Source organism: Cryptotermes secundus, unplaced genomic scaffold, assembly GCF_002891405.2.
Source record: "Cryptotermes secundus unplaced genomic scaffold, Csec_1.0 scaffold777, whole genome shotgun sequence".
NCBI classification, from domain to species: Eukaryota; Metazoa; Arthropoda; class Insecta; order Blattodea; family Kalotermitidae; genus Cryptotermes; species Cryptotermes secundus.
In genome coordinates, this window is record NW_019743160.1 from 775,116 (window position 1) to 787,441 (window position 12,326).

Here is a 12,326-nt window from a genome sequence, read left to right on the forward strand (position 1 = left end):
ATATATATATATAGTCGCGTGACACATCTAACACGTGACAATTTGGTGTCAGAATTGTTTACGAACTTGAACACGCCTCAACGAATTATACTGATACGAAATGGAGAAACTAGATATGCAGCAAATAATCGACATGCTGGCAAAATTACACGCCAACCAGGCGAAGGCAGAGGCAAAATTAGACGCCTATCAAGAAAAGGCGGAGATCGGTCTCAAGGAATTGTTGGCCAGATTGGAGGCTGACAGACAGGCCGAGCGAAGAAAACAGAAGGAAATGATGATGACAATGATGGACACCCTCCACAAGGATATGGTGCCCGCATTTAAATCCGATAGAGGAAGAGACGACGGCCTGCCGAGAAACGACGGAGGCGCGTCTAGAAGAGGAAATGCCGGCCTCAGTGGACACGAAACATGAGGCGACACAACAAGAAGAGGTCCCCGTAGAAGACGCCGAAGTAATGCCGGTTGGAGAACCGAAGAAGAAAAGGCGNAAGGAATTGGCCGTCGACAATTGTCTATACCGTCTCTGCAAGCAGCCTTATGACGAGTCTCAGCCATTGCGGGGTGCCCGTAGCAGCGTAGAGAAACCAGCAGTGGGCACTGTTGCGCCACGGTCTCGTACCAGCAAGGGGCGGGAAGACCAGGAGGAACGACGACGTCAGCAAGTGCGAACCACACTGCAAGAGCTATTACGTCGACAAAGAGAACTTCTCAAGAAAGACATGATCAAGGATTGGACACTATGGAGGGGTCGACCTCCTCCGAAACGGAAAAGAAAACAACGGATAGAGGAGGAACCGGTAATGTAGAAACACCGGCCTCCCCTCATGAATGAGGACAGACTGAACGTGATACAACTGGATCTTCCGGCACGTTAGCAGGAAACCGCTCGAGACGAGCTGGTCTTAGAGAAGGAGCGGATGTAGCGGTTGGAGAGCACAGCAACGGGAAGAAAAAGGAACGGAGATGTACCGTTAGGCTGTTCGGGACGAAAACCTTTAGAAGGGAGCAGTGTGACGTGGATGTAGCAACGGAAAGTGAGGGTCACGTGAACTCTGCGTTTCCTTGAGTGACGTCACATACCCCCACTCTTCCACCAGTACGCAACGCTCGGTAAACACCCCCCCCCCCCGGGGACGGGGCAGAGGAGGGGCTGCGCCAGGCACCCCTTTGCCGCGGTGACGTAACAAGGAATACTGTGGTTACTACCCAGCCGTAAACAAATTTCGACCGTGTTGCTAGGCAACCTGTAAACACGGCGTCAGGCAACAGCGGTACTTATTACGTAACTGTTTTCTGTGTTGTCCGTGCCGAGGCTAAATAAGGAGCAGCGAACACTATTCAGTTAGTAGTGAGTGATTAGTTAGTGAGTAGTGAGTAACCAGACAGTTGGAGGCTAGCCGCCGCCGGAGACAGTTGAATGGATTCGCCGAGATGTAGTTGAACAGCAATTGAGACAGTGAATTGTATAAGATTAAGATTTTATAACTGTGAATTGTGTAAGTGTGGAGCGAATGTAAAATAAATTCGCTATATCCAATACGGCGTGAAGTTACTTGTCGCGTGACATTTACCCAACACGTGAAAATATATATAGTGAGGCATTATCATGACTTCTTAAATACATTCCAGTATACGAACCAGATGCCTTCCCAATACATGACTAACACTGACCACGAACCTAAAACAATCTGTAATGAACATTTCCCCCTGTGATAACATAATATCGGAACTTCTGAAAGATTTCCCGGTATTCGAACTAGATTCCTTTCCATTAAAGCCACTGACGAAAATTAGTCTCTTCCTACAGAAAGTACCAGAATTTCCTGAAGATCACAAGGTAGAACATTCCCTTACATGTATAATGAACTATGTTTGAACTGGTTCAGAGCTCATCTCTCGTGTATAAAACCACAGAAAATTCAACTTCAGCCAAGAATACGTATTATTACAAGACATGCAACTTTCTCTTTCTTAACGCTCTCTGCTTTACGAGTCCAAAGTTGTGTAACAATAATACGCCCGTGAAATTAGTCATATTATAATATCCTTGTAGTAAAGGAACTCAGAGAAAATGAATCTTGTCCCATTTCATATGAAGCTTGATTAATAATGATTAATACTACTGTTATTTATGGCTTTGCTTCAAACCTCTAACTAGCATACCAAAGAGGAACAATTGTTCAGCAAATTATTAGGACGCAAATAGGATAAATTAGGCATTTAAGGACACCTTACAGAGACCAACTAGCATTGCTATGGAAGTGAAACCTGAATGGTTTGATGAAGAAGGTTTGTGACTAGGAAGGGATACATAAAGAACTTTCTCTGGGAAAGTGTTCTGGAAGAAAGACACTTCGAAGACCGAAAAGGAAATAGGATTATACAATTCAAATCAAACGGCAGGCTCATGGAACCAGTCCGAGTTGAGATGATAAGTTGCGAATAAAACCAAGTCTCTCTTTCAGGGAACAATTTCTCATCTGTAACTTAAGTAATGCGTATCTTAGTCTCGAGTTGTCTAAAACTGCCAGTTTCAGCGAGTGATATTACCCCACAATTCCTAAGGCTGACATAATGGTTCCGATCACACGTGATACTGATGATTAATTTGAATTCAGGATCCTTGCCTTATTTCCTTAAAAATAATTATTTTTAATTTTGGGTTCATTACTGTATTTAAATGCTTATTATTATATTATTTGTATTATTTATATTATTATATTATGTTATTTGTCTGTTGTCTTATTGTGGTACCACTGCCATCGATTGAAAACCCATTTGTAGTTAAATAATTCAATTCAGTTCGTGTTTATTTACGTGCAAACTTAACAGCACAGAGGCCAATTACAAAGCTAGCACGAATAGAGAGAAATACTCGTACACAAAAATAATTAAAAAAAAACAAAATACAAAATATGATACTCTACATTAATGACACAGTGAGCATGAATAAAGATACAGAAGCAAACATACACAGACAAAGCCACAATGTGAGAATTTGAGTTTCAAATAGAGCATCATACAATAATAACGAAATTAATAAAAATAATGATAATAGTTTAATTAATTCAGTATAACATATGTTTCAACAGAGTTTTTGGCCCAAAGACGTCAACGTCACTAAAAAACAACATAAGCAGCAGAAGCACATCTAGCAGAGGGGCAATTTTTACTAACAGAACAGACATTGAACATAGGAAAGTCTCGGATATATCGAACAGGGACCCGAAGGGCAACAATTTCCAAAGCAGAAGGGCAAAGTACAGAACCACGATAAACTTGAATAAGGAAGAGCGCATCAAGGTGATATCTCCTCTTTTGCAAGGCGTGCAATTTCAGTTGTTCTAAAGCAATATCGTAACAGTAATCTGCTTGAAGAAAAAAACGTTTAAAACAGAGAGCCGTAAATTTCTGCTGAATGAGTTCTAGTTTGTTTGCATCAGTTGACGTAATGGAATTCCAAACTGTTGAAGCGTATTTAATCTTGGATCTAACTAAAGTAAAGTATAATATGAACATGCATCCAAGGGTTGAATAATTAAAGGTGATAATGCGAATTATACTTAGCATAATAATAATAATAATAATAATAATATAGGACTGCTAGTGCAGAGGTTAATGGAATAGCATTAAAGATGAATCAGGGGAAGTCATATTCACTGTCACTGCTGACGTAAACATCGTAGAACTGACGATGTCCCGTCTGAGAACAGCAGGAACTGCCTGCAGACCATACTGTTCGGTTTCACGGTACCGCTGCATGTAGGAGCAGAGGAGGACGAGATCTTAAGTAGCCTCCGAATATCGTTAAAGAAAAATCAAACCTCAGAATTGCCAGCTGCTATGATATAGTAATGAATGCATTTCATTTTTTACATTTTCACGGAACAGACCGAAGGTCACAGGCTTTTAATTTACCGCTGATTTAGTCGCTTCAGCAGTGTAAACTGCCGAATGAAAAGAGCGCAGGAAAATTTTGAATGCTAATATAACATCCATGTATTTACGTTTGTGGTACCTAACTGTGATGTGCAAATTCACTTTCCTTTTGGTCCTGCGTTATGAAGAAACACCAGAGGTAAAGTTGTCTCTGTGCTTAACTAATTAAGCACTACGCAATGAGGAACCATTGGTGACTGGATGTATAGATCAACATTTTCTTGATCTCAGCACTAGTTGGAGGTGAGTGGTCAGCTTCACGCCCCTGCCACTTTAACCCTGGTACCCAATGAATAAGAGGTTGAGTGGGCCCCAGAGCCTGTCTGGACAGCATGCAGAAGAGGAAATTCCTGGCCCTATCGGGACTTGAACTCCGACCCCTCCGTCGTCCAGCCCATAACCAGTCGCTATACCGACTACGCTACCCCGGCTCTCGAAGAAACACCAAACACATCCAAAATTCCGGTTCATATTCTGCAGGTCTCGGAATCCATTCTCGGCCCGGAAACCGACTATTCTGATATACTATTCTGTATAATTCAGTTTTAGGTAACCTTTCCAGGCAGATGCTAGGATAGTATTCATACTCGTATAGGCCAGGCCACTTCCTGCCAAATATTTCCGTGATAGTCATCTTTTCATTCGATGTTATATAACCCATGCAGCTGAAAAAACGTTGCCAAAGCTAAGAAATATAAGAGGCATGGGGTAAGAATAATGACTTATTTCTATACATTTACACTCCAGCCACAGGCCACTGAGTTGCAGAATAATGAATACATACATTTAACAACGCTATCAGGAGGCCGGATTATACTGCGTCAAATGGTAGGATGGTATGAGAATAGTCATTTTGAAAGATTTTGAAGGAGCTGGTCATTTTCTAATCAATCATCCCGGCACTTACCTATGGGCGGGGGTGGGGTTAAATGGGAAAATTACAGAAACCCCAGACAGTACAATTTGTATCTGGATGGAACTTCGAAATGCCTATCTTTCGAACACAAGTCAGAAACATTATAGTCTAAGCGGATGTTCTCGGTGTCAAGTTCATAAGATCTGCTTCAGAATTCATGTGGATATCCCCCAAAAGATATCCCAGATCTGCTGCCCCACATCAACTCGAGAATCAGAAAACTTCAGGATTCGATCCCGGGTCTAGTCAAGTGGGATTTGTGGTGGACAAAATGGCGCTGGGGCGGGTTTTCTCCGAGTACTTCGGTTTCCCCTGCCAATCTTCATTCCACCAAATTCTCCATCATCATAATCACCCGGGGCACGCTACAATAAGCCAATCAGTGGACGCCGTGCCGAGTGGACCCAGTTGGACTCCACCCCCCATTAAGCGAATCAACCACAGTAATGATATTACTGACAAGGGCGGGCAAAAATTTCAAAAATCAATGCAAAGACACGAGTGTTGCACATACATTCTCGCATAATATGGCGGATCACAGTCTTTTACTATTCTGAAATAAATATTATTTGTGTTACTGAAATTAACGGGGTTCTTTAGGACTACCAATACTACAGATTCGTGATATTTAACTAAAACAGTTATGGATTTTGAGAAAAATAAATTCTGAGAATCAGACCCTAGCCGAGGACCTGCTGTTCCAACCCACTGACGTTTGTTTGCGTGGGCCAATTGCCTCTATAGAAGATTAAAACTGAATCAGGTTCGGCCAAGTAGCTCTCAAGAAAACTGATATTTGCTGTTTGAGCCGCTAGGGGGCGGGGGAGCGTCATGTTCCTGAAGATATCATTCATGCCGTTTTATTACAGCCGATTGTCTTCATAAACTAATGACATTTAATCAAAATCTTCTGAACTTTTTTTAGGTAAAATCACAATTTTCTGTTTCGGTGCGTCTGTTAAGGGTCAGGGTTTATGGAGTTAGAATGTTCATATAGAATTTCTGGGTTTTGGGGCCTTTTACATCGTCTGGTATTCCAGAGAATAGAAATCACGACGTTTCCGAAAGTGGATCTGTTTCCGTCCTCAGGCGAAGGGGTGAGAAGACACCTACTCAATTGGGTCCCTTAGAAAGATCTATTCTCAATCACTGGATAACCCCTGTCAGATTTTACATGGCTATTTAATCGCTTGAGACCAGGCTAATTCGGTAGGAGATAACAAGAAAATACGCATGGACATTTTGATAAAGCACGCACTAGGATAGAAAAGGAGGTAGAAATTTGTGCTACAAACATAACCAACAAAACCAAGTACATAAGCACCAATGGATAGGTTTTTGGCACAATTTTTACCTCATTTTCTACCCTAGTTCCACGCATGTGCGTGCTTTGTCAAAATGTTCATTGTGCATTTCTCCCGCCGAATTAGCCTGGTCTCAAGCGATTAAATAGCTAATAGAGTTGAAAGGATTCTGACGATGGTGTACGCTGTACAGAACTATTAGGCTTCTTTTGGACTCTACCCATCGTCTGGTATATATAAGACAAAAAACCAAAACGTTTCGGAAACTGGATCTGTCTCCGTCCTCAGGTGGATGGGGCAGGATAGACCTACTCAGTTGGGCCCGTTAGAAATAGCTAGTCCAGTGATTGAGAGTAGCTCTTTCTAACGGGCCCAACTGAGTAGGTGTCTTCCTTTCTCACCTGAAGACCGTAACAGATCCAGTTTCCGAAACGTCTTGTCCTCTATTACCTAGAATTCCGGACGATGGTAAAAGTCCAAAGCCCCAGTAATTCTATGAATGGAATATGCCTAACTGTTCAGGCGCCAGGGAGCAGCACATACATAATACATACACACATCAATTCATCCATACAAACGGTATTAAAAAAATACTTTATGTTATTCAAGGATGTTGAAACTTTGCAAATCTATAAAAACATCAAGAGAGATTTTTTCGCGGTCACAGGACTTTCTCCTACTAACAGTAGAAGTAACATGTATTGTATATGCTAATATGTTTTGTCACAGGATAAGTGCAAATACAAACATATTCATAAATTCCTTGCATGTTCTGCATATTAGTATAACCAATACAGTTACTGCAATACATAAAGGTACGTCCTGTGACGACAAAGTTACCACAATTACCATTTCAACATTAAAGAGACGTACTAAACTACATAAATATACCCTTTTGCCAGTAACCGGTTTCATAATCTCATATGAAACACAATTTTGTTTTAATTTTGAACTGTAAGCGGTAAGGGGGCACGCGATAGCGTAGTTGGTTCGGGGGCTATGCTACGAGCCGGAAGGTCGCGGGTTCAAGTTCCGATGAGGTCAGTGGATTATTTTCAATTGACCTGATCCTTCCAGCCGCACTATGGCCATAGGGTCGACTCAGCCTCTAACAGAAATGAGTACCAGGAATTAACTAAATAATTTTCCTGGGGAGTAAAGCGCGGCCGGCCCGTCCACATTACTCGTGCTCGTGCGTCAGAAGCTTACTGCTGCCGGAAAATCAGGATCCGGAGCTGACGAAGTGGACGCCCAAACTGGTTTGCATACAAAGTCTTCGCATTTCTTCACAACAGATATCAGCTCCAGATCCTAATTTTCCGGCAACAGTAAGCTTCCGACGCAAGAGCACGAGTAATGTGGACGCGCCTTAAGGCTGACAACCTTACCGCCATTTTTGAGCCGATTGTCTAGCTAATGTGGGACCCTCAACGTCTCACAACCCTATGGGCCTTCACGGTCTGTTACACAGATAGCTTTACTTTAACTTTTTACTTACTTTTACTGGAAGCTGTAAAAATAATATTTTAACTAGTTTCGTAAGAGTTTCCGCAAGTGTATGCCTAATTCTTAAACTATATACATGTTTCATTGGAGAAATGCTTTTGTAATGAGAAGTTTGCCATTCGCAATGTCACTTTTGAGGTATCATTTGACATACTGTACGAATTGGTATTTTGACATGAAAGACACGCAAAATTTGTATTTAGATTTTCTTATATTCGTATTTTTTTCAATGCTTTCAAAAATCAACACCTCAGTCAGCTACTTCAAGCTGTCTATTTATGGTAATATTGTTACTCCTTTGGAGTAATCCGATTTTGCATGAAATATTACTGTTTTCCAAAAAGTTCGTCTGAAAAATGCTTAACAATTTAGTTTCTTCTTCACATAAAAAAAATAAATCAGTTCATACTAATTTCTGAAAAAAAAATCGTTGCGAATTCTGATAATCAAGCGAAATATATAAACACATTTAGCGGGAAGAACTGCAGGGCTTTAAGTGTTAAAATAAGCGGTACTTATATACAGTTACTAGTGTAAATAAGTAATTGTTCAATACACGAAGAAGTGTAATCTTCATTCCTTTGCAGTCAGCATAGTTATATTTGGAGATTGCTTTAACGTAAACGTGGGTCAAATGCACTGGGCTTTCAACTCACCGCCTCTCCCATATTTGACCAAACATTTTTCTTTAATTCTCTTAGTGGGGGATGGAGTCCAACTGGGTCCATTGGGCACGGCGGCCACTGATTAGCCTATTGCACTTGCTTTATTGGAATGAAGATTGGCAGGTGAAACCGAAGTACTCGGAGAAAACCCACCCCAGCGCCACTTTGTCCACCACAAATCCCACTTGACCAGACCCGGGATCGAACACGGAACGCAGCGGTGGGAAGCCAGCGACTCACCGCTTGAGCTATGGCGCAGCCCGACCAAACACTTAGTCTCATTAGTTCGTGATATATGACACATTATTTCATGAAATATCAAAACACAAATAATAATCTAGTTACGTTCTCGAAAGCTGGGGGTCATGTCAAGATATCCCCATGAAAATTCAATATCTCGTATGTATGTGTCTTGGTTTCGCTCATGTCGGAAAAATATGACAAAATAGGTCAGATCACCCCCTTACTGATTCACCTTTCTCATCATTCACAGTAATATTTTTTATCTCACCGACATTCGAATTAGATAAACCTTCGTTAACTAACCAAATGATATATCATGAAGTTTCTGACAAAACAGAGGCTGTACAATCCTGAAAGTATATCCGAAAAATGAATACAGAATATGGATGCTGCGCACATCACGTCTGCAGTTCTGCAGTCAGAGTCGGTGCAAACTGAGGCACAGAAGAAACAGACACACAGCCATAACACAAGACCAGTCGGAACGAATCACGGTAGTGTCTGGGTAGCCCTGAGGGTCAAATGTCTCCGGCTGTGTAACTTGATAGTGAGATGTCACAGAGGCTGCGCCATAACTCAGGTGGTTAGTCGCTGACTTTCCACCGCGGGGTCCCGGATTCGAGACCGGGTCTGGTCATGTGGGACTTGTGGGGCAGGTTTCCTCGGAGTACTTCGGTTTCCCCTGCCAATCTTTATTCCACCAGTTGCTCCACAATCACCACCATCTTTCATCTGGGGCTGGTAAAATAGGCCAGTACAGGTCGTAGTATCAATTTGACTGTCTTACCCCACTAAGAATAATAAACAATAAAGATGTCACAGAACTCGTGAACGCCACAGAGCATAGCGTTCACTCTATTGACTCCAGGGGCCTAGCGTGAAGCCGCACAAAGCGCCTGCACGTCTACACGTCTTCACGTGATGCGGAAGCAAGATGCGTGTCTTTGTTGCTGTGTGGAAGATGATAAAGCTATTCACATATGAGACGCTTCTTCTTGCGCGTAATACGTTATAACTACGGCTTCCGAAATAGTCACATCCATACGAATCAAACAAGACATTATTTTTACAGCGATGTAAACATACACGTACAGTGCATACAATTAATAAAATCTACCCTCCAAAAGCCAAACGTTTATATAAAGTTGTAACGTAAGTAAGTCGTATTCAGGGGAACTATGGTAGAAGCTTAAATGACCTTGACCTTGTCCTGTACTTACCGTAGCCTGTCTTGACCTCTGCGACGTCACATGACCTGGGATGTCGGTTAGCTCCTTCCTAGTATATTCCATTTTAAACTAAATAATTATAGCAATTCTTATTGTAGAAGTTTTCAATCCAACAAATCACTGATACATTCACCATTTTACACACTTGGTCAAGTACACGATTTCACGTACGGTTAAACGCGGTAGTTCCACTGCCCACCCGCCATTCAACTGATGGTTCCATGAGATGGTAAGGTGTACCAGTCAGGTGACACTCACTGAACTTGAGCTCTGTCGCGGCAGCAGCAGATCACTACGCGCGGGCAGCATACAGCACGGCGGATGTACGAGTGAACAGTAGCGGCCGCGCCGGGACAGCGGAGGGCTGTGGAGCATCCACCCGCCCGCCCGGCCCGCTCCTGGTATATCGATCTCTCGCTGCAGCTACTATCCGACTCACGCACATCCGGTCGTCTCAACTTCATTCCTCGCTTAAATCTGGCTTCTTGTGACCCTTAGGCAGGAAAATGAAAGTGCCGACAATCGAAAATTCAAACTATGAACACAACCTTTTTTTTTTTAGAATAAATCAAGATTCTGCGTTGAAGAGATGTGAACAGATATGATGTCCACATTATGCGCATCTTTAATGCACTTATTGCAAATAAAACGCAGAAACGAACTTCTAAATAAAGTACATTAAGTCGCCTCCCATTTTCCAACTCAGATGTTGCAGGAGGAAGAAACTGCCACAGACTCGTACCCAATTGGCTTTCGGCAAAGAAAATTAGTGACACTCTGAGGGAATGCTACACGGTGTACACGTCGTATGAGAGAAGAATCTGCTACTCTCTCCCTGAGATGAAACTGAGCTGTATAGTAGAAGCAGCAGAGAGCAGAGAAATGAAAGAAGCTATTGTAAAGAGAGGAACATAGTCACAAATTCTGCTGCACAATTAGCCCCTCCCGCCCCAGAACTGGTGATATGATTTCAAAGTAATATGTGCAGAACGCAACTTCCCTTGGAGTGGCAACTGCGCAGTATGTCAGGGAATGACACGTGCCACAGCGCTGCCATATCAGCAAGGAGAAAGGAGGACTTTCCAAGTATCTGGGCTAAGAGCCCCGTGGATGAAAGTAAAGTTACTGTTGCAATTATGTTGATTTAAGGGTTGTAGAGGAGAAACAGTGGGGACTTCTTAGTTTTCCTGTTCAGCATCGCGACAGATTTATTTGGCCATTGGATTTTTCAATTGACCTAATCCTTCCAGACGCAATTTGGCCCTGGGGTCGACTCAGTCTGTAAGATAAATGAGTACTAGGAATCTTCCTGGGGGTAATGGGCGGCCGACGTTTAAACCTGACAACCTCACCGCCATCTGTTAGCCTGTTGTATAGACAATGTGGGAGCACTGACGTCTCACAACCCTATGGGCATCCACGGCCTGTTACAGGAATTGTTATACGTTTTAAAATTTACCTCGTCCCTAAATTGCTTATGCCACGTTCACAATTTCGTGTTTCTACGTGGTTATTTAACGACGCTGTTAATACAGAGAGTGTACAGCGTAAGATGATAGAATGATTACTGAGTTAGAAACGGTTTGGAAAGAAGCGGTTGTGACCTAATTGAGGTATTGTCTTGTTAGTTGCTTTATGTGACTGAGGAAACACGCGCGAACCTCTCAGAATAGCCGCTGTCGCGGCCGTCAAGATTCGAACCCCTATGCCAATCCGATAAGGACAACTAACGATATGAATCTTCTAAATCATTTCCTGGAGGGGTTGAGGAAATACGAGAAGGAATTTTCTGGCTGAGTCTCGAACCGAGAATCGCCTGGATAACAGTCAGACGTATTACCCTTTGGATAATCTCTTTGCACTATCGCAAGACAAGTGAAGAAATTACAACTAGGTGACAAATGGGTTCGAGTTAAGCACGGGAATCACTTAAGGCACGGAGTCTCCTTCTTTTTCTCCCGTACCCAGAATCCCGTCAGAATCAAGATTTAAAACATTTACGTAACCAAGAATCGACTGCAGGTTCCGAAGGATCCTCATGTTATTCGCGGTGAACCGTTTCAGCTGCTTTGACTGGCTGCCGGGTTTGCTGAGTTTCGTGTGGAATGCTGACTTCGAAACCACATATGGCTCGTACCGCTCTGCTCTCTAGTTAAGTGTTTCTGTATTCTGCCCTGAGGCTCAAGATGATGTTAAAATTTATATAGATCTTGAGGTATTTTTCTGTATGGTTTGGAAAAGATCAGTGCCATTATAAGATTCTGTTTTCGCACTGAACCGGAGAAAAAGGGAAACAAGAAAAGCACGGTCATAACCCCCAGGTTCGAAACTTTAAATTAAAATTTGAAATTCGCATAGTGGGGGGTGGTGGAGTCCATCTGGGTCCACTCGGCACGTCGGCCGCTGATTGGCCTATTGTACTCGCCCCGGGTGATTATGATTATGGATAATTTGGTGGAATGAAGATTGGCAGGGGAAACCGAAGTACTCGGAGACAACCTGCCCCAGCGCCACTTTT

General features: G+C 42.6%; 1 protein-coding gene across 2 annotated transcripts in view; it reads right to left on the reverse strand.

Annotated features, from left to right (window-relative positions):
* LOC111873950 overlaps positions 1–10,130 on the reverse strand; it is a gene marked incomplete at its 3' end in the record, with an annotated part of 781,441 nt that extends 771,311 nt beyond the window's left edge. For both annotated transcript variants that reach the window (XM_033755285.1, XM_023869061.2), the window contains 1 exon segment: positions 9,800–10,130.
* Positions 10,131–12,326: the final 2,196 nt, after the last annotated feature.